The following is a 27,112-nucleotide window of genomic DNA, read 5'->3' on the forward strand; positions in this document are numbered from 1 at the left end:
ACCATGTGTGTGCAGTGCAAAAGAAATCATCGGATCCCCTGTAACCAGAGCTACAGAGTTGTAAGCTGCCATGTGGGTGCTGGGAAGTGAGCCTGGGTCCTCTAGAAGTTCAGTCAGTGCTCTTAACCACTGAGCCATCTCTTTAGTCTCCTCACAATGAGAATTCAAACAAAACAAAACACCCAAACCTCAACACCTTATTCCTGAAATGGTTTCCTTAAAAAAACTTATCTTGGAGATCTCCATGAGTAAACTGGGGATGAGGGAGGGGCATTAGAGGAGAGGGGGTAGGGGATGAGAACTTGAGGGTACAGTGTAGCAGGAATCTTAGAAGTTCTTATTAATAAAATCAAACCTGAGCCAGGTATTGGGGTGAACTGGAAGATCAGAGAGACAGGACAAGCCACAGCTATCTCACCTCGCCAGATCCTCAGCTGGTCTTGTTTCCTCAGACTGGAGGCCTCTGAGTCCTCATCCGGAATGGGTCTCAGGTGAACTGTGCTGCTCAAAACCTAGAAGCTTACCAGCCAAATGCTTAACCAGGCCAAATGCTTCTAGTTTCTGGTCCTCACGCCTTATATACCTTTCTGCTTTCTACCATCACTCCCTGGGATTAAAGGCATGAGTCACCTTTCTTGGCTGTATCCTTGAACACATGGATTTCTGCCTCTGGAATGCTAGGATTAAAGGCGTGTGCTATCACTGCCTATCTTAAGTATCTAGTGGCTTTTCTGTTCTCGGACCACAGATAAGTTTATTAAGGTACACAATATTTTGGGGAACACAATACCACCACAGTACAGGATGTCGAGCTAGGGGAGGGACAGAATGGGAGAGCAATGAAAGAAATATCTTGATAGAGGGAGACATGGGATAAGGAAGAAACCTGGTGCTAGGGAAATTCCCAGGAACCCACAAGGACGACCCCAGACTAGACTAGCAATAGTGGAGAGGGCGCCTGAACTGGCCTACTCTGGTAATCAGATCGGTGAATACCCTAACTGTCATCATAGAGCCTTCATCCAGTAACTGATGGAAGCAGATGCAGAGATGCACAAACACCAGGCTGAGCTCTGGGAGCCCATTCGAAGACAGGGAAGAGATAGTACATGAGAAAGGGCGGTCAAGAGCATGATGGGGAAATCTACAGAGACAACTGAACCAAGCTCATAGGAAATCACAAACTTTAGACCAAGAGCTGTGGAACCTGCATGGGACTGAACTAGACCCTCTGCATACAGAAGACAGTTGTGTAGCTGGGTCTGTTTGAGGGGCCCCTGGCAGTGTGATCAAGATCTATCTCTGGTGCAGGAGCTGGCTTTCTGGATCCCATTACCTATGGTCAGACACATTGTTCACCATTGATGCAATCAGAAGGGGCTTGGTCCTTCCTCAGCTGAATGTACCAGGCTTTGCTGTCCCCGCCATGGGAGGACTTAACCTTTTAGAGGAAGGGATGAAGGGTGGGTCTGGGAGGAAGGCAGGGGAGGCAGCAGGAGGAGGGATGAGGGGGATCTGTGGTTGGTATGTAAAATGAATAAAAAAAAAATTTTAAATAAAAAAAAGCCGAATCAAAAAAATATCTTATCTTGGGTTTAGAATACAAATTAGAACTAAAGTATTTGCCTAGCATGCATCAACCCCCAGAACTGCTAAATAAACAATAAATATTTATTAACCAGCCACTCATTATAGAGTATTGCTTACTCCAGGCCAGCCTTGTGCTAGGTGCTGGGGATACTGTAGTGGATAAAGCATGAGTTCTTCCCTTGTGAGGTCCTTTGAGGAAAGGGCCTCATTAATCAGCAGCACATGTCTGTGAAACTTGCCAGGAAGGAAGGGGGATGTGATTACACTAAGGAGAAATTGGGTTTCTGATTTTTGTCCAAGTAAGGCATGTGAGCTTTAATTTGAATTATCTGTGGAGAGGTAGAACCCCAACAGTGAAAAAATGGGGAGACTTCTGTTGTGGGATATTTTTTTTTCTTTTTTTGAGACAGGGTTTCTCTGTGTAGCTTTGGTGCCTGTCCTGGCTCTGTAAACCAGGCTGGCCTGGAACTCACAGAGATCTGCCTGGCTCTGTCTCCCAAGTGTTGGGATTAAAGGCGTGCCACCACCGCCCGGTGTAGAATATTATTTTAAGATGTGTTATTTTGTTTATGTTGCATTTGTTTAACTCTGCGAAGCTGTGTTACGGTGCCTGTCTAATGCACCTGGTCGGCTAATGAAGAACTGAAGGGCCAATAGTGAGGCCGAAGAAAGGATAGGAGGGGCTGGCAGGCAGAGAGAATAAATAGAAGGAGAAATCTTGGGGGGAGAGAAAGAAGTAGCCAGAGAAGGAGGAGGACTTCAGGGGCCAACCACCCAGCTGCCGTGGAGTAAGATTTACAGAAGTAAGAGAATGGGAAAAGCCCAGAGGCAAAGGGTAGATGGGATAATTTAAGTTAAGGAAAACTGGCTAGAAACTAAGCCAAGTTAAGGCGGAGCATTCAGAAGTAATAATAAGCTCCTGTGGTGTTTACTTGGGAGCTGGGTGATGGGCTGCCCAAAAGTCGAAAACCAACTGCAAACTTCTTTGTATTGTACCTTCACAGCGATCTCAGAAACTGGTCTCTAAAGACAGAACAGGACCTATGTGGGTACCCTGCTTCTGTCCCCTGACTGGGAATTGTACTAAGAGTGCTCTAAGCCTCAATAAGTAATACAGCTCAATTTATTAGCCAGACCTAGGCAAGGGGGTCATGCTTATAATCCTGACACTCGTGGGACGGAGGCAGGAAGAGTATGAGTTTGAGGTCAGTCTGGATAGCCTTGTAAGATCATGTCTCAACAAAGACCTTCATTTCACTGAATTCTACTATGGGTTGAACCCTGGCAGGGCAAGCGGGTGAATGGAACAATGTCCCCGATATCTGGACAGGATGAAGCGTGCCTATAATCTCAGGACTTGGGAGGCAGAGGCAGGAATGTGGAAGTTCAAGGATAGCCACAGCTACAAAGCAAGATCTTGTCTCTCCACAAACAAAAAAAGGGGGGTGGGGAGCAAGAGATGAAAAAAAAAGTAAAAACAAAAGAACAGTGTCCCATAGACTTGTCCTCTATCAGGAGAGGTTACAAAAGAGGACAGATAAAACATGTCTACTTTGAGAGGACAGTCAAGCTTTATCTTACAGAGTGTTGCTTCAGCAGGGTCTTTGAAGATAATAAGAATTTGAGAAGGAGAGCCGGCAAAGAACGGAAACAAGTCTTCGGTAGACCTTTCAAGGATAAAAGAAGTCCTGAGTACAGACAGTAAGTAGTTAACACAAAGACGAAAGTGTTAGTTTCTGCTGTTACCAATGCTGTAGGAAGAGGGACATTTTTATTGGGGCTTGTAATTCCCTCCCTGCCAGAGGGAGCAGGCAAAGCATAGCGGCTTGCTCATCACAGTTGCTGGGAAGCGAATCAGGGGAGATGGGAAGTGCTAGGGCGAATGCACCACAGTCCCCACTTCCTACCTCTCCCCGCCTCCCAAGAATGCAGTTCATTCTATTCAAGAAGCCATCAATGGTTAATCCATTCATTAGGTCAGAGCCCTCTTGATCTCCCTAATTGCCCTTACAGACACCCTCAGAGGTGTGCTTCATTAATCTTGTAGGCGGTCTTCAGTTCAATCAAGTTGGCAATTAAAGTTAATCTTCACAGCGGGAAGCCATGCATTCAACAAACATTCCTGGGGCATTCGAAGCATGGCTGAAACTGTACTGGTTGCTGTGGATAGCACTGAGAGGTAATACTGTTTTTAAGGGTCTTTGAGTCCACGGGATATGGAGAGATGGCTTGGAAGTTAAGATTCCTTACTGCTCTTGCAGGGGCCCCAGTTTCAAGGGCCCATTTTTTTTTTTTTAAAACCATGTCTACAGGATTTTGCAATAAGAACACAGATTTCAAGGATATTTATTTATTTATTTATTTATTTGGTTTTTTTGAGACAGGGTTTCTCTGTGTAGTTTTGGTGCCTTTCCTGGAACTCGCTTTATAGACCAGGCTAGCCTCAAACTCAGAGATCCTCCTGCCTCTGCCTCCGGAGTGCTGGGATTAAAGGCATGCACTCCCACCTCCCGGCAGTTTCCCATATAAATATTTATTTCAAATACCTACTTTATTCCTTTGAGTTGATGGACACTTTGGGATAGTTTAATTACTCATTTAGTGTGTGTGTGTGTGTGTGTGTGTGTGTGTGTGTGTGTGTGTGTGTGCATGTGTGTGCATAAGTGAGAGAATTTGTGTGTGTTGGTTAGCAGATAACTTGTAGGAGTTGGGTTCTCCTCTTCTACCGTATGGGTTTCAGGGATTGAACCAGCTTGGCTGCAAAAGCCTTCACCTGCTGAGCCATTTCACCAACATGGCAATTGAGTTTTGAGCATTAATCATTGTTAATAAATAAAGTTGCCCGGGGGTCAGAGCTATTAGAGCCATAGCAAGAGTGTGGCGGTGGTGGTACACGCCTTTAATCCCATAGATATCTGTGTGTTCAGGGATATAGCCAGCATTGGAGACATATGCCTTTAAGACCTAGGGGGCTGTACATTCAGACAGTGACGAGGCAGTCACGTGTTTGGGTTTGCAACCAATGAGAAGGCAGAACAAAATACTTTAAATAGACGAACCGACAGGAAATAGGGTCTCCTTCGGGAAGCTGGGACACCGCAGGCGAAAGGGTGAGATTTTAGCTCTGAGCTCTGACCTCTCGGCTTTCTCTTTTGCATTATTTCTGTGTTTCTTATTTAATAAGACGGTTGGTTACATCTATAAATCATCATAAAATAGTATATTTAAATATATACTATTTCATATATTCAAATAAATACACAACAATGTATAAAGCAAAAAGCCCTGCTTTGATGAATATTCAAACTATTCTTTACTGTTTTTTTTGTGAGGCTGGGGATCATACTGACACACTCACCATAAAGGTCCATTAAGAGAATATTAGTTTCTTATGGTCAAGAAGAAAGATTTTGGCCTGGGCTGTGGTGACACATGCCTTTAATCCCAGAACTCGGGAGACAGAGGCAGGTGGATCTCTGCTGTGGAATGTCGTTCTGTATGCTGTGGATGTGTGTTGCTCTGATTGGTTGATAAATAAAATGCTGATTGGCCAATGGTGAAGCAGAATAAGGTTAGGTGGGACATTCTAACTGGAGAGAGAGGAGACTCTGCAAGCTGCTGCCAGAAGCAAGATGTAAAGTACCAGTAAGCCACAAGGCAAAGTATAGATTTATAGAAATGGGTTAATTTAAGATGTAAGATCTAGCTAGTAAGAAACCTGAGCTATTGGCCATGCAATTCTTTTTTTTTTTTTAATTTTATAATTTAATTTAATTTTCCATATCAATGGCCATGCAATTCTTAATTGATACAAGCCTCTGTGTGTTTACTTGGGTCTGAGCAGCTATAGGACTGGGCCCAGACACAGGAAAACTTCCAGCTACATTTGGCGCCCAGACTGCCACCAGGAGAAGCAGATCTCTGTGAGTTTGAGGCCACCCTGGTCTACAAAATGAGTTAATGAGTTCCAGGATGTAGAGGGCTGTTACACAGAGAAACCCTGTTCCCCCCGCCAAAAAAAAAAAAAAAAAAAAAAACCCAACCAACCAAAACAACAACAAAAAATTAAAGGTTTTGCTGGGCAGTGGTGGCACATGCCTTTAATCCTAGCACTCAGGAAGGCAGAGCAGGTGGATCTTTGTGAGTTTGAGGCCAGCCTGTCTACAGAGTGAGTTCCAGGATAACCAGGACTGTTTCACAGAGAAACTCTGTCTCAAACAAACAAACAAAAAACAGGAAAAAAAAAAAAAAAAAAAAAAAGGTTCTGGTAAAGAATCTCTGGCCTTGGTGGAGAGCTTACATTTCAGACTACTCAAAATATAAATTAATCCAGCTGGGCTGGTCAATGACTAGACCACGGTCCCACTCCCCTCAGGAAAGCGAAGGCAACATTTAGCATGGGCTCAATTTAACCGCGTCAAAGCCATAGGTGGAATAATTATCCCTTTGATAGACAGCACCCTTTGACTTCCCGGATCCCTACCCCCTAGAACTCTTCCTACAAGCCATGTTTTTCTGGTTCTTTCAGCCTTCTTATTCTTTCTCTAGAATTTCTTTCCCATCATGTGTTTGACTTCCATACTGGCTTAATTTTAAAAGCATGCTTTTTTCCTCATCAGTTCCATTCTCCTCTGGGCAACTGCTGAGATTTACAGCTTACCTGCCCGGAGGTGTTTCTTTTAAATCCTAATAAAATTGTCTTCTTTGAGTAAAGTATGACTTTGCTTGACTTTCAAATTTCTGCCTTTTAAATCTGTAATTGGAGGAAAAACCAAACCCACTTCTGTGGTCCTAGAGAGAACCAGCACCAGGTCTTGCAACGTGATAGGCAGGTAGTAATGCACCTTTTAAATTTAATTTAATTTTTTTCTTTTCTTTTTTTGGTTTTTCGATACAGGGGTTCTCTGTGTAGCTTTGCGCCTTTCCTGGAACTCACTTGGTAGCCCAGGCTGGCCTGGAACTCACAGAGATCCGCCTCAGTTTCTCAGTTTTCACTCTTACCTGTAAATTGAGAAAAAGAAAATCCTAGCTTATACAGCATTGTATACCTGGGCTCATACAAACTTGGGCTATATTAGTTGATGTATGTGACTAATATCTACAAAGTTACTGAAAGAACTAATTAAATTTTTGTTTTGTTTTTTCGAGACAGGGTTTCTCTGAGTAGCTTTGCGCCTTTCCTGGAGCTCACTTGGTAGCCCAGGCTGGCCTCGAACTCACAGAGATCCACCTGGCTCTGCCTCCCGAGTGCTGGGATTAAAGGTGTGTGCCACCACTGCCTGGCTAATTAAAAATTTTTGTAACAAAAGAAAAAAATTTCTTGTAGAGCTTAGTCACAGAAGTGCAAGTTCTCTTCCCTCAGATGGTACAATCTTATGTTTATTTATAGACTAGTCTATTATGTGGTGTGCCTTGGGTAGACTTCATTAAACCAGTAAAAGCAAACAATGGGATAACTGGTAACAGGTCCACATTTTTCCTTTCTGTGATTAGACAAGCAGCACGTGCTCCTGGCAGGTATGACGGAAAGATCCTCTACTAGTCTGACATCTAGAGAGGTACTTTGTTGTCCTTTAAACATTTACCACTCTCCCATCATTTTTTTGACGTTTTGAAACTGTCTCGATGGCCTTGAACTCCCGATTTTTCTGCTTCCTCCACACAGTGCTGGGATTTCTGGTGTGCAACATCAGACCTCACATTTTTTTTTTTTTTTTTTGGTGGGGAGGGGGTTGTTTCCAAGACAGGGTTTCTTTGCATAACAGACCTAGTTCTTATGGAACTCACACTGTAGACCAGGCTGGCCTTGAACTCACAGAGATCCGCCTGCCTCTGCCTCCCGAGTGCTGGGATTAAAGGCGTGCGCCACCACCGCCCAGCCAGATGGGATACTTTAAAAAAGTTAGGTCTTGGCGGCGTTGGTGGCGCACGCCTTTAATCCCAGCACTCGGGAGGCAGAGCCAGGTGGATCTCTGTGAGTTCGAGGCCAGCCTGGGCTACCAAGTGAGCTCCAGGAAAGGCGCAAAGCACACAGAGAAACTGTTCGAAAAAAAAAAAAAAAAAAAAAAAAAAAAAAAAAAAAAAAAGTTAGCTCTTTTGGTCCAGCCAGTGCTGTTGGGGCAAGCTGACCAAGACCCAGCGACTGCAATACCCAGCACCCCGAGGAGCTGTTTGCAGGGACGTCCTTTCAGGGAATGCTGGAACCTGGGCTTCACTCGCAAAGAATTTCAGGACAAGAGAATGTGAAGCAGAGGTAGAGTATACTTAGGTGTTTGCTTGTTTTTAAGCATAGATTTGTTCACAGGGGCTCAGTGGAAACACACACACACACACATACACACCCACCCAGGTGCAAAGGTGTGGCCTTTTCTTTCTTTTTTTTTCTTCCGAGACAGGGTTTCTCTGTGTAGCTTTGTGCCTTTCCTGGATTTTGCTCTGTAGCCCAGGCTGGCCTTGAACTCACAGAGATCTGCCTGCTTCTGCCTCCCCAGTGCTGGGATTAGAGGCATGTGCCACCACCGCCCGGCAAGGTGTGGCCTTTTCAAAGGGAGCCACATCTCCTTGTCTTTACAGGATCTGTATGTAAGATTTTGGTGTGTTCTGAGGTGAAGCTGGAAGACTTGCTAAGAAATTTAAATGAGATCATAGAGTGGTTCTTGAGGTACACTGGGCAGTTACAGCTGAAAAGTTAAAGCCCCAACTCACTAGGATTGTAAGGGACATTAGGGTGCTGTCACCAAATACAAGTATGCTTGATTGCAAATTTCCAGAAAGTATCTGGGAAAGGAACAAGACCATACTCGAGGTTGCGCGTACTGAGTCCTTATGTGTTCATAGTTCACTGCTATTTTAACTTTCTTCTTTGAAATCTGAGGCAGGGTCTCATCTGTAGTGCTGGCAGGCCTGGCTTTTCACGATGTTGACAGGCTAGTTTGGAATTCATAGTGATCTGCTCACAAAGTTCTGGGAGCAAAGGTGTGACCCATGACTCCAGGATCTTTTTCATTTTGGGTTTTTAGAGACAGGGTTTCTCTGTGTAGCCTTGGCTATCCTGGAACTCACTCTGTAGATCAGGCCTACCTCTGCCTCCTGAGTGCTGGGAATTAAAGGTGTGGGCCACCCTCGCCCTGCTGACTCCAGGATATTTTAACTTTCTTGGAATAGTTTTCTATACAAAGGAATCTTCAAGGCAAGAGTTGTTCACTTGCACTGAATTCTTGACTCTGAGCCAGTGAGAGGCGCTCCTTTTTCTTCTCATGTCCCCATAATTGCCACTTCTTCCTATTCTGTCCAGTTTGACATCAATCCTCAGGACTAGGAACATAAAACCAGGTGTTGTGGCTTCGAAGGGATAAGGAGAATTCCAGGCTAGTCTGGGTTACATAGCTGAGATCCTAGCTCAAAAATCAAAAGCAACCCAAGTTCTCTTTCAATATATACATCACTTTTACGGATGCAAGTCTGGCATGATGGAAAGAGTTTGGATTAGCAGAGCTGGGTGTGGTGTGGCATGGCTGTGACCCCAGCGTTTGGGAAGCTGACACAGGAGGATCGGGCGTTCGAGGTTATCCTTAGGTACATAACTCCTTTGAGTGAGACAGAGCAACGAGAATCCCCCCCCTCCACGCCCATTGCAACCTCTGCCTGCCGGTTATACAAACCCACCTAAAATAAACTGAAGCTTAAACCTGGTAGTCAGGCTCGAGCAGCCAAGGTCCAGAGAGTAACTTGGAATACTTTTTCTTAATATGAAACCAGTTCCCTTATGTGAAAAAGGGGGAAAACACCTTAGACACTGGTACAGGATTAAAACAGATAGCATCCCGTAAGTTTTAAATCCTTGCCCTTTTACGCAGGTGACATTTATTCATTGCCCAAGGTGGCAATCTCCACGATGTATAAAGGCTGAGTTGCAAATCAGGGTGAGTTTACATTGCAGCGGACTTTCGGGGAAGTTTTAGGAGCATTGCACTAAACTACAAACCCCATAATGCATATAAAGACTTAGTTTCTGTGATATGACGCTCCCGGGGCTTGGGCGAAGGTAGAAACAACAACTATTTATTTTCCCTCGTTATGACGTTTCCCTCTCGTTTCTTCTAAGCACACGCTTCTTCTCCCGGAATGCCAATTTCACCTCTTTCAAAGGGAACCTTCAGTTACCACGTTTAAGGGAAGCTGAATACCGTAACATTTATGATTGTTTTTTTTTTAAACAACTATGGTTTGCGCTATGCGGATTCCCAGGACAACTCTGTGGGAAGGATCTACCTACTGAAGGGTGGTTAGAAACACGAGTCGCCAGTGCGACGCTATCTAACAGCCCTTGGGCGCTCCTGGGAAAGCCGGGCTCCGGCCAAGCCCCCGGATCCCTGACCCGGTTTCCGCGTGTCAAACGCCCGGCGCGCCCCGCCGGTGGCACGCGACCGCGGCGCCCAATCACTCCGGCACTAGCAGGGCCGGCTCCGCCCACGCGGCGCCGAGTGCGAGCGGCCTGCGAGCCGCCGCAAGCCGGGCGAGCGAGGAGCGCCCGCCGCGGCCGTTCTGGGCTCCGCCGGCCGGCGGACGCACGAGCGCCGCCCGCCCGCCGGGCCCGCCCTCGCTCGTGCCCTCCCCCGATCGTGCCCTCCCCACCCCAGCGTCCCGAGCACGAGCTCGAGGGGTGGCGGGGGCCGGCGAGGGGCGCCCCTCGGGGAACGGCCGGGAATCCCGCCCCCCCCCCACTTCCACCCCGAACGTTCGGGATTGTTCACCGTCCCCACGTCAGCAGCAGGGGGTAATCCCCGGCTCCAGCTGCTCCTGACGTCACCGCGCCGAGCCTCCGCGGTCTCTCCCCTCCCCCTGCCCCCCGGCCCCTCCCTCCCCGGCGCGTGGCCCCGCCTCCGGGTCTTCCTCAAAGCCCCGCCCCCGGGACAGACCACGCCCCCTCCCCTCCCCCAGGCGCCCGACGTAGGGGGCGGAGCTTCCCGGAGCGGGGGCGTGAGCGGTTGCTTGGGCCAGAAGGTTCCGTAGTGGAGGCCCTGCTCCTCCTCCTCCTCCTCCTGCTGCTGCTGCCCCGCCCAGGGAGTCCAGTTTGCACGGCTCCTTCCACACCCTTTTCTGCCTCCTCTTCTTTTTTTTTTTCTTACCCCCCCCCCTCTTCCGCCCCGCCTTCCCTCCCGCGCGTACTTCTCAACCTCCTCTCGGGTCCTCTTCCCCGCCTCGAGCCACCTTCCTGCCTTCCTGCCTGCCTGCCTTCCTTCCCATCCACGATCTCGCGAGACTTGGGCCCCCGAACATTGCGGATCGGGCCGGCGCCATTTTGGGAGCGAGGCTGGCGGTGGGGGAGGGAAAAGCGGCAAAAGGGGATTATTCAAAGTACCGAAAACCTCCTCCCGGGATCGAGCGCCGCGGCACCCCCAGGCCAGGGGCACCGCTGCTGGGGCAGAAGGTAACACGGCCCCCTGGGCCCCGCCCCGGAGTCCCGGGGACCCGGGGAGGACGGGACGGGAGGAGGAGGAGGGGGGGAGAGAGAGCGCCCGTGTCGGCGGCGGCGTTGGGGCTGGAGGGGTCGGCGAGCGGCGTTGGTGGCGCGAGGCGTGAGGCTGCGGGCGGGCGGGACGGACGGACGGACGGACGGACGGACGGCGTGGGGGCTCGGGGCGCCCGCCCTCGGCGTTGACTCAGCCCGGCGGAGCGGCGGTGGCAGCGGCAGCGCGGAGAGGTGGGCGGCGGGCCTCGGCGGCCGCGGGGGGGGGGGTTTGCTCGGCGGAGGCCGGGAGCGGCGGCAGCGGCGGCGTCGGGCTACCTGGGGCCCCGGCACGCGCCTTCCCGGTGCAGCCAGCGAGCCGGTTACCCCCACCCGGGGGTCGGGGCGGGGAAGCCGCGGCCGAGCTCGTGTGGCCTTCCGCTGCGCCCTTCCCCGCCGCGCCCGGCTCCGTGGCAGTTGTTGCCCGCCGAGCGCTCCTTGCGCTCCCAAGTCGTGTGGGCTCCGAGCCGGCCGGCCGGGACCTGTTATTATTATTGTTATTTTTCCGGAGAGAGCACCGTCCCTTAACGCGGTGGGCGAGTGGGGTCCCCGTATCTCCCACCCCTTGAGTTTGGACCGAAACCTGTTTGCTTAATTCAAGGGAACGGGGGATTTACACCTTTATCCCGCTGCTGTTGCTGCTGCTGTCTGAGGCCGGGAAGTCGCCCCTCAGGCGGGTCTTAGAGACCTCTCCTTGCCACGCTCCCCTCTCCCCTTCCCAGCCAGCCTCGGTGGGGGACAACCCAGCTGCTCCGTTCTCCCAGACGTTGCGTTTTGGAAGGAGCGTCATTCTGTTTTTGCCTTCCATTCTCGGAGTTAGGCTTACCAACGCTCCGTGGCAGCACCGCCTGTCCATTTGTTTTCCTCTGGCACACGGCATGGAATTAGGGGAGGTCAGTTGTAAGGTGGTGTGCCAGCACCGTGGTTTTAGTATTTGTTCGGAAACTTGTCAAGTTTTGCACACAACAACCTCCAGTGTTGTTCGTACGCATAGTTCCCAGTTCCGATCGGAACTTTGCTCGGTGATTCCATCATTCACTGTTTTCTGCCCCTAGACTTGGAAGTCCTTTTCATTCAGTAGACTTTTACCGAGGGTTAGGCTCTTTCCCCAGCTCTTTTTAGGACTGTACAGACGGACCAGAGGTTGATTGGGGGGTTGATTTTCATTTGAAAAATCAAAACTGTGATTTAAGTTTTTTTTTTTTTTATAACTTTTACAGGTGATTGAATTATGCAGATATGAAGATCATCTTCTAGGTTTTTAAAAAAGGCCTCGGATATTTCAAGTGGCCATTTTGGAATTACAGTTCTGTTTTTTTTTTTTTTTTGGGGTAATTTTGCCCCAGAAGTTTATTAAAATTGACAAGAATCATCTCTGAAGTGAATTGATAGTAGTAAGCCAATTCAACGAGCTGCTAAAAGACCCAGTCATTTCTTCAGTATTTTGGTTCAAACGGATTATATAAGTGGTTAAAGTATTTCGTCTGGTGTTATTTTCGTCTCTTCCCCCTCTCCTGTTGGTGTTCTTCAGCCAAAACTGTAAGATATGTTTGATTTGTGTACTGAGTAGTTTCAAATTACTGTTTAAATATTGCTGAAGTTTCGTGGCAGTTCTTTTTACCTTTATTGAAAGTTTTAGTAATTTTTGACTTTGGCTCTTTTCCTATTACAATGGGACAGCTTTTCTAAATGAAGACATTGAAAGAATACAGAGTTTTTTCCCTTTTCCCTTTTCTTTACTTGGGAGAGTAAGATGTTCCGGTGTCACACCAGCATGGTAGGATTGAGATAGCCATTTGTCTCTGTATGCTGATGTGTAGAAGTAAGCTTCAGATGTGAAGTTTTCTTTTTGTTTCTGCTTTCTGCACATAAATTGGATATTTCATCTGGAGTGGATAAGTACAACAGTGACAAATACATGGAATAATAAAGAAGACCTTGCTCTTGAATCCAAGGAACTTGGCTAATTCTGGATAGAGCCATATGAAAACTTCAAAACAAATATGGGTAGCTGACTTCAAATAACTCTATGTCAAATAGTCGTAGGTTAAGTATCTTCAAAGAACTTGGATATTTCAGAGGATACAAAATAAAAAAACAAACTGGAAAACATAAAGCTTATAGAGAAAAAACCAGCACCTTCCTGTGCAGTCCTCTTGGAATTTGTAAGTACTCTATGGTGAGCAAATTAGATATTCATTTGTAATCTGTAATATGAGTCAAATTGATCCAGTGTTATTCTTGGAAACCTTTCAGTTTCTTGAAAAAATTTTGCTTTTGATTCAGTTTCTGGATAGTCTGAAAATAGTCATTAGCCATGTAGTAAATTGAAGTGGAGAAAATTTTAAGGCTTACAAGTGTTTCAAACTTATTACAGTCTTAAGTTTAAAGTTTTTGTGTTTTTAAGGTTAAAAACATCTGTCAGTATTCACTTTAGACTATGAATAACAGAATAGTAGAAACCTAGAAAAAAATCCTACACATTTTACATATCTGATTGGTTTTACATTTTAAATGTCTTGTGTCTTGATTGCTGGTGTACTTTCTAAATGAGTTTAGACAGCGTTACTACACAAAGTTTAGTGATCTAGCTTAGAGTAAGGCAGTTGTAAAACAAAAGAATGCTGCATGTTTGGTTTTAAATCCGGTATCTTATGAAATAGTACAAATATTCCTAATATTTTAACTCATTATAGACATTAAGTTTTTGAAACTATTTATTGAAGCACTTTTGTGTTTCATACTTTTTTTTTTTTTTTTTTTTTCGTTTTTCGAGACAGGGTTTCTCTGTGTAGCCTTTCCTGGAGCTCACTTGGTAGCCCAGACTGGCCTTGAACTCACAGAGATCCACCTGCCTCTACCTCCCGAGTGCTGGGATTAAAGGCGTGCGCCACCACCGCCCGGCGTGTTTCATACTCTTTAAATTTCCTAAACTTTGCTGGGAAAGAAGCAGAGGAACTGAGCAAATGGACTTCAAAACCTTTTAACTAGCATACTGATTACATACTCCCCTCCCCCAGGAGGGTGCTGGCTTAAGTTCAGAGATAGTTTTTTTAAAGTTGTGGATATTAATTGGTCTACTTGAAAGTCTTTTAACAAATGTAAAACTTTTTAGTGATAACTGAATGATTTTTATTTATTTTTTTATTTTTGGTGTTCTCGAGACAGGGTTTCTCTGTGTAGCTTGGAGCGTGTCCTGGAACTCGCTGTGTAGACCAGGCTGGCCTCGAACTCACAGAGATCCACCTGCCTCTGCCTCACAAGTGCTGGGATTAAAGGTGTACACTGAGATTAAAGGAGTTGGGGCATTCCGGAGTGTTTTTTAAAAAAAAATTCCGGGGTTGGGGATTTAGCTCAGTGGTAGAGCTCTTGTCTAGCAAGCACAAGGCCCTGGGTTCAGTCCTCAGCTCTGGGACGGAAAAAAAATTCACTTGGGTGTATTTTCACACAATTAGTAGATAGGTTAAAATGACTATATTTGATTTATCTCATCTAATACCTGTTCTAGAAGATTGTAATTTTTCAATACTCTTCCAAATATTTACTAACTAGTAAATTGTTCATTTATTTCTAAGCAGTTTTTTCTCCTTGCTAACCTGTTGAGTTCTGTTAGTTCCTTTAAAGCAAAAGAAGCAATAGTCTAGCCATCCGGTGGAGGTGCATGCACTAAATCCCAGGGTTCAGGAGACAGAGGAACGTGGCTAGCCTGATGATCTACAGAACTAGTTCTAGAACAGCCAAAGCTATGCAAAGAAACCCTGTGCCAAAAAAAAAAAAAAAAAAAAAAAAGAAAAGAAAAACAACAACCAGTAGTCTAAATGAATGTTGGTATTTAGATATTCATGCTTAACATTTATTTTTCTGCTGAGGTTGGGATTACAATTCAATTCCCTATGTTCTAACAGAGTGGATTATATGTGTTTTCTGTGTTAGAAGATCTTCAGTAGTTCTTTAAAAAAAACAAAAACAAAACACATTGGTTCTCCTGACTTAAATCTCAGTGCTGAAATTCATCTGTGTGCTTCCACACCAGGCCTTTTCTCAAGTTTTTTTAATAAATTGATGAGAACGTTCATCTATCACTTGGGATTCAAGAGCTTGTATTCTATGTATTCCTATTTTAATTGGCTTTTGAGATTTCTTGTATGTATCTTTATGTATCTTTAATGTGAATAAGAAATTGAACTTGGTCTGTCCTGGTGTTGTAAGCCTTTTTTATCCCAGCATTCAGGAGTCAGAGGTGGGTCTGGTGTACATCATGGGTTTCAGACTAGTCAAAAAAGTACTAGACACTGGGTGGGGACAAAACAAACAAAAACCACTCCACAGAAATCACCTGACCTTAATTCATAGCAAATAACCACATTTGTTTCCTTGTGATTTTGAAATTTCCAGTATTTTCAAGCAATGATATCAGGGTAAATTACTTAAGAAACCAGCTTTGTATACTTGACTTGTTGGTAGTCTATTGTGAACTTTGTCTACAGCAATTGGTCAACAACTGATGTGCTTTGGCTGGGCTTGGTGGTGCACCCCTTTAATCTCAGCAGAGACAGGCGATCTCTTTTGAGTTCAAGGCCACCCTTGTCTACAGAGCTGAGTTGCAGGACAGCAAGGACTACACAGAGAAACCTAGTCTTGAAAAATGAAAACAAAAATCCTAAAACAAAACCAACAAAAAACCCAGATGTATGTACTTCAAAAATATTTCTGTAAAATGTGTGTCAGTGCCTGTCATGGCCAGAAGAGGGTGTCAGATACCCCTGGAATTGGAGTCATATTACAGGCAGTTGTGAGCTGCTCTAAAATGGGTGCTGCAAACCAGATTGAGGTCCTCTGGAAGAGCAGCCAGTGCTCTCAATCTCTGAATTTTGGTTCTAAGACAGCTTCTCATGTAGTCCAGGGTGGCTTCAAAGCCAAAAATGACCTTAGACTTCTGATCACTTGCCCCTGCCTCTTCCAGGGTAGAAATTGTGGACATGCCCCTCTACTCCCACTTGTTTGAACCTATGGCTTTGTGCAAACTAAAGCAAACTTTCTACAGCTCCACTCTATCTGATTATTTTGACAGTTTTCCAATGTTTACTTTCTGGAAATTGAACTGCATAGTATCACTAGTTAGTAATGGTAGGACTGATTTTCCCCTACCCTATTCTTCCAGTTTCTCTTACTCATGTTCTAAATGAGGTGTTTTAATGATTACAGTTAGATTATGGTGTCATATGTTTTGCTGCATACTTTTTTTTTTTTTTTAAAGGGAGATAGGGTTTCTCTGTGTAGTTTTGGTTCCTGTCCTGGATCTCGATCTGTAGACCAGGCTGGCCTCTAACTCACAGAGATCTGCCTGGCTCTGCTTCCTGAGTGCTGGCTTACTTATGTTCTAAATGAGGTAAATGAGGTGTTTTAATAGTTACAGTTAGATTATGGTGTCATGTGTTTTGCTGTATACTTTTGCATGATAATGATAATCCTTTTTTCTTTCAAGACAGGGTTTCTCTGTGTAGCCTTAGCTGTCCTGGAACTCACTCTGTACAGGCCAGGTTGGCCTCACAGAGCTCATAGGAATCCACCTGCCTCTGCCTCCCTAGTGCTGGGAATGAAATCCATTCTTTTTTTTTTTTTTTTTTTTTTTTTGAGACAGCTCTGGATGTCCTGGAACTCCCTCTGTAGACCAGGGTGGCCTTGAACTCACAGAGATCAGCCTGCCTCTGCCTCCCAAGTGCTGGGATTAAAGGCGTGTGCCACCACCGCCTGGCTGAAATCCATTCTTAATACTATGAGAAAGTAGTATAATTGTAGAGGAGTAAGTAAGGAAATTAATATTTAGGAAAGTTGAGGCTGGAACAGAGTTGCTCACTTAGTATTAGAATCCAAGTGATCTCCCCCTCTGCCCCCCACAATAAGCATATGGCTTATGATTTTCACTGATCTTTCAGTTAGTATAGTAAATGAATTAGAAGGAAAGATTTTATTTTATTTTCTATATGTATGAGTTTTGCATGTATGTTTGTATGTACACTGGGTTTGTGCCTGATGAGAAGAGGGTATTGGATCCCCTGGAACTAGAGTTATAGACACTTGTGAACTGCCATGTGGGTGCTGGGAACTGAGTGCACAGGTCTTCTAGAAGAGAATCCAGTGCTCTTAATCAAATAATCTCAATAGCCCCCACCCATTACATTTCTTTTTTTTTTTTTTAATGTGTGTGTGTGTAAGTGCATGTTAGAGGCCAGAGGTACCAGATCTCATGGAGCTGGAGTTAGAGGCAGTTGTGAGGTGCCTGATGCGGATGCTGGGAACCTGTCCTTTGCAGCAGCAAGGGGTCTGTCTTAATCACCAGCTGTCTGTAGTCCTTAGTTGTCCTATTTGTAAACAATAGTTTTGATAGGCTTTCTCTAATGACAATAGAATATTTTTTATACTAACTGAGCCATTTGTATATCTTCAGAGAACTATTTAATATGGATTGGGGATGGGCCTCTTTCATGCTAAACAAGTTTTAGTTCTCAGTAGTAGTAGTCTCAGCCAAGCCTGTGCTCTATCAGTATGCTTTAAACTCATTCAGACTGGACAAACAAACCCCAGCGCAGTCTATACTCTGAATTGCTCTGCTTTGCTCACACTGTCTTCTTGTGGATACCACTTTTCATTCATTCAGTTTAACCCCTCCCCCCTTAGGTTAACCCTGATTGTACTAACAGAGGTTGGTGAAGAGAAGAGAAGGTGCCGTTTAGTTTTGCTATTTGTTAATAACTGTTTGGATGATAACTTGCTTGGTTACAAGTTAAAATGTGGTTTTAACCGAAGAGTCTTACAAATGTGGATCTAAATATTTCCTGTGCTTTACTTACTTTCTCTGGTTTTGGCCTGAAATTTATACATAAGTTTTTGTTTGTAAAGCTGCTGGTGAACCTGATGCACAGCAAAAGGAAAAAACCAAAATACTCATTAAAGAGAAAGACTGAAGGATGGGACAGTTTAGTTTGAAAGTGAGATAAATAAGAGATTTGAATCCAGGTCAGATGATCTTGTGTTATGACCATATATCTTGATTTTTTTTGTGCATATTTTTGTTTTTGACACAGCATCTCACTGTCTCAATGTTTAACCTTGGCTTGCTGTGCAGTCAGAATGGTCTTAAACATGTGGTCATCCTCTTGCTTCCGCCTCCTCAGTTAAAGGAATGATGGGTCTGTACCATCATACTTGGCCTTGTCTGTGTCACTTAAAATGAAAACCTTAAAGACTGTGTGTACATGTGTTGTTTACACATGTATGTGTTCATGTGGAAGTCAGAGGATGGCTGTCAGAAATTAGCTTCTCTCCTTCTATAAGTCTAGATATTTAAATACTTAACGAAGGTAGCACTGTTATTCTTCCATCCCCTCCTGTTCTTGCTTTGTAGCCTAGTCTGCTTGGAATTTCTTTTTCTTTTTTTTTTTTTTTGGTTTTTCGAGACAGGGTTTCTCTGTGTAGCTTTGCGCCTTTCCTAGAACTCACTTGGTAGCCCAGGCTGGCCTCGAACTCACAGAGATCCGCCTGGCTCTGCTTCCCGAGTGCTGGGATTAAAGGCGTGCACCACCACCGCCCAGCCCTGCTTGGAATTTCTAATCCTCCTGCCTCAGCCTCCCTAGTGCTGAGATTTCTGGTATATTTTACCACACCTGGTTATTTGCCCATTAAAACTTTGTTGTTGTAGACAGTCATATATTGTAGATAGTAACCTTGATCATAATGAGCGAATCATTTGAAACAGGATCTTAGCACATATTTCAGGCTGACTGTTTACTGTAACTCAGGCTGGCCTTGACCTCTGATTTCTTGCCTCAGATGGGTGAATGCTGAGATTACAGGGTGTTGTACCATCATTTTCAGCAATGAATGAATCATAAGAACTAATAAGTACTGCCTATTGGTGTCCATAGCATGTCCTGGGCTATTGCAAACCTTGGAAAGTTTAGTTCTAGACAGCTGTGTGGGAGGCCTGCATACTCTCATTTTACAGTGGAGGAAATGCAGGCACAGGGATTTCAGACACTCTGCCATGGTTATACAACTAGTATTTCTTCTGAACCCATGTATTTCTGTATCAAGGCTTACAGTTAGGTTTTTAGGTGCTAACGAGAAAAGCAAATTACTATTCTCTTTTAGAAGATATTTTATTTTGGGCAGCAACTAAATTTTTTTTTCCTAGGTGAATATGGTAAGAGTTTGCAGGTTGATAATCTTCACTCAGGAACATAGGAATCAAACCCAAGTCCTCTGTAAGGGCAGTAAGTGCTCTTAACCTCTGAGTCATCTCTCCTGTCCAACCATAACTAATTCTTAGGGTCCTTGTGAACATTTACTAAAATGAGGTATCTCAAATCAGTCATACAAAGAAATTCAGTCTAAGATTAAATAATTTACCTAAGGGGTTAGGTGACAAAACTAGAATTTGGAATTTGAATTGGTTTTTGTTTTCTTTTTTTTCTCCTTTCTCTTTTAAAGTGGTGCTGGGGACTGATTTCTGCCAAGTGTAATTTCTGTTCCAGTAGAAACAGTGTCCTAGTAGTGGCTCTTATCCCTTAGTTTACTAGAACATGAATGGTGGAAACCTGTTTGGAGACCCCCACCCTTCTCTTCTCTGATCTTCTCTGTCTCTTCCTCTCCATTTCTCTCTTCCCCTCTCCTTTTTCCTCCATCACTTCTCCTCCTTCCCTCTCCCCCACCCCTCTTCCCTTCCCTTTTTCCTTCTTTCCCTCTGAGACAGGGTTCCACTCTATAGCCCAGAACTTGTATTCGTCAGCTTCCTAAGTTCTAAGGTATAAAAGCAAGTGTTACACTGGGTATACTTGATGTATTTTTGGAGTTGGAGATAGAGCCTAGGGCAAGACAAAAAGGAAGAGCACTTAGGGAAGCGTAAACCACTGACCTATACTTTAGCTCTTTTAAAAGTCATCTGTTAGACTTTTGTTGTGATTAAAAACCTCATAGAAACCATGTAAAATAGGGAAGATTTATTTTAGCCTTCAGAGTAATAGAGCCTTCCCTTCAAATCTCTTTGGAAGGCCAGGCGATGGTGGCACACGCCTTTATTCCCAGCACTGGTGAGGCAGAGCTAGGTGGATCTCTGTGAGTTTGAGGCCAGCCTGGGCTACAGAGTGAGCTCCAGGACAGGAACCAAAACTACACAGAGAAGCTCTTTCTTGAAAAACCAAAAAACCAAAAAAAACAAAAAAACAAAACAAAACAAAAAAACAACCAAACCCTCTTTAGAACTGTACACTAGACACACATAGTGCTTTATTAATCTCTTAGGCTCTTTTCTAGTTAGTTGATATCTAGTTCAATCTTAGTTGATAGAATTAACTGTCTTTTTTTGAGGCAAAATACCCTCTTTCATATTAGATCAAAATAATATATATACTTGTAATAAAGGTAAATGAAGGGAATTTGTAATAAAGTAACACATTTAAGTATGTAATGTCATACGTATGATTAATCTAGAATATTAAACACTATTCATTCCTTTGTGCACACATACATGTGTTGACATATACTTCTGGCTGGCTGGAACTTACTATGTAGAACAGGCTAGTCTGGGATGATCCTCTTACTTCTTGGTTCTGTCTTCCCAGTGCTTAGATCGAAGGTTGTCTTTTAAACAATGTCCTTGGTTAGTATGGTCTTTTTTTTTTTTCTCTTTAGAAAATATTTTAAAAGCTTTTATTGTTGTTTTATGTGGATGAGTGTTTTGCCTTCATGTCCTTGTATGTGTGAACATGGGCATGCTGATGTTGGTGGAGGCCAGAAGAAGGGTATTAGATCCCCTGGAACTGACTGGAGTTAGATACAGATAGTTGTGAAGTCCTGGGATTTGACATGTGTCCTCTGGAAGAATAATTGGTGCTTTTTTAACTGCTGAGCCATCTCTAATCCTCCATTCCCCCCCTCCCTTTTGTTTGATAGTATCTCAGTGTAGCTCAGGTTGACTTGGAACTTGACATCTTCATATTTCAGCTATGTAGTACTGGTAGTTATAGATATGTGATCTGGGCCACCATACCAGCATCTAATTTTTTTTTTTTTTTTTTAAATTTTCGAGACAGGGTTTCTGTGTAGCTTTGTGCCTTTCCTGGAACTCACTTGGTAGCCCAGGCTGGCCTTGAACTCACAGAGATCCGCCTGGCTCTGCTTCCCGAGTGCTGGGATTAAAGGCATGCGCCACCACCACCCGGCCAGCATCTAATTTTTTAAAAATAGTTTCTTACATATACCGTATATTGAACACAGGGCCTTATGCATGCTAAGCAAGTATTCTGCCACTGAAGTACATCCTGCCAGAGTAACTTTATACATTTTTTATATTGAAAATATTTTACTTATACAATATATTCTGATCATGGTTTCCCTTCCCTCATTTCCCAGATTTTTTCCATCTTCCCACCTTCCAACTATGCCTTCTTTCTTTCTTTAGAAGAGTGAAATTAAAACAAAAAACAGAAAAAGCATGAGAAATACATGCACATGAAAGGACATGCCCCTGAAACACAAAACCTGTAAAAATACAGAATTTGAAACTGTTTTATATATAAGCAAAAGACTAGTAAGGTAAAAAAAATGCCCAAACAAAGCAATATGATATAAAAATCTCCAAAAATATCATTGAGTTCCTTTTGTGTTGGTCATCTACTGCTGGGCATGGGGCCTAGCCTTAAATGTGGTTTGACTACCCAGTGAGACTATTGGAGGAAACTAATTTCCTTTGTAAGATATAATTTATACATTTAAGGAAGAACATATGAGACTGAATAATCCACTGATTAGTTTGCTTTTTCCCCCCTAATTTTTCTGCCAGTGTAGTTGTGAATTGTAATTAGTCTGCACTGTCCTATGTTGTAGTTTTTTTTTTTTTTTAAAATAAAAGGAATGATTAAAAAAGTGGTTATCACTTTCCCTGTACCACTAATTGAAGATAAAAACAAACATCAGGCTTGGGTTAATGGTTCTTGTAGAGGAAAAAAAAAATTATATTTTGTTTTTCAAGACAGGATTTCTCTGTGTAGCCTTGGCTGTCCTGGAACTTGCTCTGTGGACCAGGCTGACCTTGAAGTCCTAGAGATCCACCTACCTCTGTCTCTGAGTGCTGGGATTAAAAGTGTGTGCCACCACTGCCTGGATAAAACATAAAATTAATTTAAGAGCAAAATATTACCATAAAACATAATCTTACCTTTTTTTTTTTTAAAGATGTTTTTATTTTCTTAATGAGTGCTCTATCTGCATGTGTGCCTTTATACCAGAAGAGGGCATCAGATCCCACTATTGATGGTGGTGAGCCACCACGTAGTTACTGGGAATTGAACTCAGGACCTCTAGAAGAGCATCCAGTGCTCATAACTGCTGAGCTGTCTCTCAAGTCTCTGTTTTACATTTTTACACTAGAAAAATATTTTAAAAATTGGGGCTGGAGAGATGGCTCACTGGTTAAGGGTATTTGCTGTACAATGGAGAGGACTTGAGTTCTTGTTCTCAGCACACACATAAGAACCTGGTCATCCAATAAGCTCATACACCAGCACAACACGTGTACTGAGTGTACACTTGCATAGTTTCATACAAACAAAACTTTAAATACAAATAAAAGGAATGTCTTGATTCCATTACAAAATTGATCTTTTATGCCAGGCATGGTATTTCCCTGCAATCTCAACACTTGAGGCTAAGGCAGGAGGATGAGAAGTTTAGGGATATTCTTCTCGCTAAGGTTAAGTAGTGAGTTTGAGGACAGTGTAGATGACATGAGACCTTGTTTATTTGCTTACATTTCTTCATGGACCCACTTGGAAGTTAGTTTTATTGACATACTCTCAAGTGTATACAAAGCTTTATCAGACCAAGAATGTATAGGATGTTTTTATCAACCAAGAATGGTAGTTCTTAAGCTGTGGGCCGCAACCCCTTTGACAAACCTATTTCCAAAAATATTTATATTATGGTTCATAACAGCAAAATTACAGTTATGAAGTAGCAACGAAACTAATTTTGTGGTTGGGGTTCACTACAACATGAGGAACTTGTTTTGTTAAAGGGTTGAATCACTGCCCAAGAAAGTTAACTTGTTTTGCTATAAGTTAATTGTAAAGCACTAAGTTTTTACATATATATAATACTTTTGCTTTCTAGAATGCCATGTCTGAATCTAGAAAAGTCTATTTTTTTCATCCCATCAATAAACAATTTTTTGAGAGAGGTGTCATGTCACCAAAGCTGGCCTCTTAATTGGCATGTAGTCATTTGAGCATCCTGATTCTACCTCCACCTCAAAGATGCTGAGATTACAGACATGCCACACCATGTTCAGCTGTGCTTATTTGTTTATTTTTACAAAAATTGTCTTTGATGGATATTTGAAACTGTAGGGTGTAGAACATCTGCAACATTTTTCATGTGTTATTGATAATAATGTCAAGAACGTCTGTTCTAAGTACACGGTGCAAAATGGCAGAAATATGTTTAAGGTCATTTCGTTGTTGGAAAAGTGTGTTATAATCTTAAGCCAAAGTTCGTTTAACAGATAATTTTGTCAGCAGCCAGGCATGGTGGTGCAATATTGTAATCCTGGCACTTTGGAGGAGGCAGGAGGAGAATTCAGCTGTGTAGTGAATTGTAGTCAACTCAAACTTTTTGTTTCCTATTTTTTTAAAATTTACCTACTTACCCAGTCATCCACCAGTTCATTTATCTATCTATTACGTGGTTGGATGTGAGTACCACAGCATACATGTGGAGATCAGAGGACAATTTACCTGAATTACTCTCTCTACCTTCTGTCTCTACCATGTGTCCCAGGAAATGAAGTCTGGTTTGACATCTTTACCTTACTGAGCTGTTGCCCTAAACAGTTCTTAAAAAAAAAAAAAAATCAAACATTCTGACAATACAATCTGAAGATAAGTTGATATGGTATATGCTGAGGAATGAATGGTGAGAGGAAACTACTGAGTCTTTTGTATTCTGTGATTAAACCATTAGTTTTAAAAGCATCAACTTTGTATAGTAAAAGCACTACATTTGATATCATAGTATAGTTTTGAATCAGAGGGGTTTGAGGCATCATTCATTCAGTGCTCATTTGTGCAGCATGTGTGATGTAACAGCACAGGCAGTGAAGTGAATGTTGCTCTTAGAACCAGAGCTGTTGTGAATGTGCTTGATGTAGTATGGGTCAATACTGTCAGAACATCAGATTTATTAAATTTTTGGTTACCAAGCATTGAGAATCCTTTTAATTTCCTTTACTGATGCCAGATGTTTTCACCACTGCCATATTAAGTTAGATGATACCACTTGGGGTTGAGGTCCACTAAGAATTTGGGATGTGGGGTATGGTGGCTCAGGCTTGAAATCTCAGCCCTTTGGAGGCAGAGTTGAAGGTCAGTCTGCCCTACCAGCAAGTTTAGGCCAACCAGGATTACATAATGAAACCCTATCATCAATAACTCCTCTAAAAAAACCAAAAACAAAAACTAAGACAACCCAGAATGGCAAATTGAGGACCATGGAATCAGCCAAGAGGGAGAGAGTGAATTGGAGAATATAAGTAAATATAAAATGAAGGGACTGAAATGAGCAGTAAGGGTAATGTGTTTGGTGTTTTACATATTTATATATACATGGAAACATCTAAAATTAAGACAATGCATAATACTTTTGGATCATACTTAGGTATGATTACTTGAGTAATCTATGGTATGGCATCATAGCTTTAAGTGATATATTTATAGATATAAGTTTTTTTTGGGGGGGGTGACAGCATCTGGTTGACCTGTAAACATGATGTGTCGATCAGAATGACCTTGAACTTGTGGCAGTCGTTTTGAGTTTTGGGATTATAGGTATGGATCATCATGCCTGGCCCTAGCTAGGTAATCTTAAATGTCCAGTCCATATCTTCATATCATGTAACCATCTTTCTTGAATTCTCCATGTGTTAAACTGTACTCTTATATTACTGGGCAACCTCAAGTCATTGGTTCCCCCCACCCCTGGTAGTACTGGAGATTGGACCTGGGGCTTGGGTGTCTCAAACATGCTAGGCAAGCATACTGCCATTGAGCTACAGCCTTAGCCTTTTGGGGGGAATGGTTGAATTTAGAATCTTACGCATGCAAGGCAAGTGGTCTGCCCTACCTGTTACTCTTCCCTCTTTTTTCCTGTTCATTTTTATCTCAGTAAATCTTCCTTATCAGACTGAAACATCTGGGAATCATCTTTGGCATCCATTCCCCTGGACTCTATTAGCAAATCTGTTTGTTCCACCTCAAATCTCTTATGTCCTTTTCTATCCCATTGCTTCTACATTTGTCCAAGACACATCTTATTTTCATTTGAATGACTCATTAGCCGCCTTTCTTTACCATTTATACCTTATAGCTTATTCACAGAACATAATCATCCTTCAAAGTGCTAATACTTGGGACTGTAGAGATGGTTTAAGGGTGAGAAGTGTGGACTCTTTTGTAGAGGACTTGTTTGGTTGCAGCTACCATGGTTCCCTCTATCTTCTGGGCACCTGCGCTGAACATGGTGATGGCACACATAATTAAAAACAAAGTAAAGGTAAATTTTCTGCTTAAAAGCCTACGGTGTCTTTTCTTTGGATCTAAACATACTATTGTACTTACAAGTCTTTATATTGTTTCTCTATTTTCTCTGCAACTTTGTGGTCTTAGTGCCCATTGGCCTCTGTCCACCTCCTCCCCCCTCTTGAAAACACCAGTTTCTTTGTTGTCTAAAGGTATGTTGTTGAGTTTTTTCATTAGCCCATCCAGCCACTTCCCTCTGCTCCCTTTCTTTCTCCATTTCCTTTCCTTGCAGGGAGACTGATTGGACTTTGGGCTCAGGGGCCCTCCTGCTTTAGTCTTTGAATAAGTTGAGACTGTTTCTGTGCAGTACTGCACCTGGCTAATTCAGGTTTACCTCAGCGGTCACCTGCTATGATAGACTTTCTCTGAGTACTCGGTCTAATTATTTGTAGTGAACAACTCTGTATATTCTGTCAGTTCTTTTACTCCATAATATCCTACCGAGTTCATCAGAGCTGAAATCACCTCACTTAATTTCTTATGCCTATCTTGATGTAAACTGGGAGGGCAAGGACCTTTTCTCATTTATTTATCGAAAGTCAGAATTTTTCACATTATAATTTACTTTTTTGAGGTATAAGTTTGGTATATGTAGTTAGTATTATTCTAAATTGATGTTTAACTGCTTGGAGACTAGTGAAATTTGTTTTTACAGGGTTATAGTCAAATTGTTGTCAGATCATTTAGAAGCTGTTTTATTTGTTTAGATTTACATCATTTGTTTCATGAACTTCTAAATCTGTTTACTAGATAAAGACTTAGCTACTGTGACGCTTTTAAGATTTTTTTTCTGTAATTTTGAATTGAACCACAGGGATCAAACACAGGTATTTTGGCATTTGTCTCTAATTTAAAATGCCAGAATCCACTTATTTCTAAGTCTTTGAAATAGAATGGTAAACACAATTTCTAGCTCAGAATTTTTGAGACTCAGGGAGGCTGACATTTACTTTTTATGTGTGCATGATATGTTCGTATAGAGGTCAGAGAACAAGTGTGTTCTCTTCCACATTTTTGTGGCTTCTGGAAAATGAACTTGGGTCTCCAAGCAAGTGTTTTTTTTTTTTTTTTTTTTTTTTTTCCTTCATGTTTTGCCGTCTGTCTGGCCCAGCTATAACTGTTTACACCGAATAATACCTTTTATGTATTGTATTATCTGAGAGGAGGGAATGGAAGAAGGTAATGCAGATTTGTTACAGCAGGGTCATGGGTCTTCCCCTGCCCCCAAGACATGGTTTCTCTAGCTATAGCTGCTCTGGAACTCACTCTGTAGACCAGGCTGGCCTCGGAATCTGAGATCCTCCTTGCTCTGCCTCCCGAGTGCTGGGATTAAAGGTCTGTGCTACCATGCCTGGCAATGACTGTAGTTTTAATCATTTGCTAT

General features: G+C 43.0%; 1 protein-coding gene across 5 annotated transcripts in view; it reads left to right on the plus strand.

Moving 5' to 3' along the window:
* The first annotated feature begins 10,614 nt into the window (after positions 1 to 10,614).
* Positions 10,615 to 27,112, plus strand: part of Gpbp1 (GC-rich promoter binding protein 1) — a 78,739-nt gene continuing 62,241 nt past the window's right edge. Inside the window, exons 1-2 of one of the 5 annotated variants that reach the window (XM_028884372.2) lie at positions 10,615 to 11,020; positions 12,319 to 13,277. The gene's annotated coding sequence lies outside the window, so the exon portion shown is untranslated. The remainder of the gene's footprint in view (positions 11,021 to 12,318; positions 13,278 to 27,112) is intronic. The other 4 variants (XM_028884364.2, XM_028884381.2, XM_037209440.1 and 1 more) reach the window with 4 other exon arrangements.

Source organism: Peromyscus leucopus, chromosome 11 (assembly GCF_004664715.2).
Source record: "Peromyscus leucopus breed LL Stock chromosome 11, UCI_PerLeu_2.1, whole genome shotgun sequence".
Lineage (NCBI taxonomy): Eukaryota > Metazoa > Chordata > Mammalia > Rodentia > Cricetidae > Peromyscus > Peromyscus leucopus.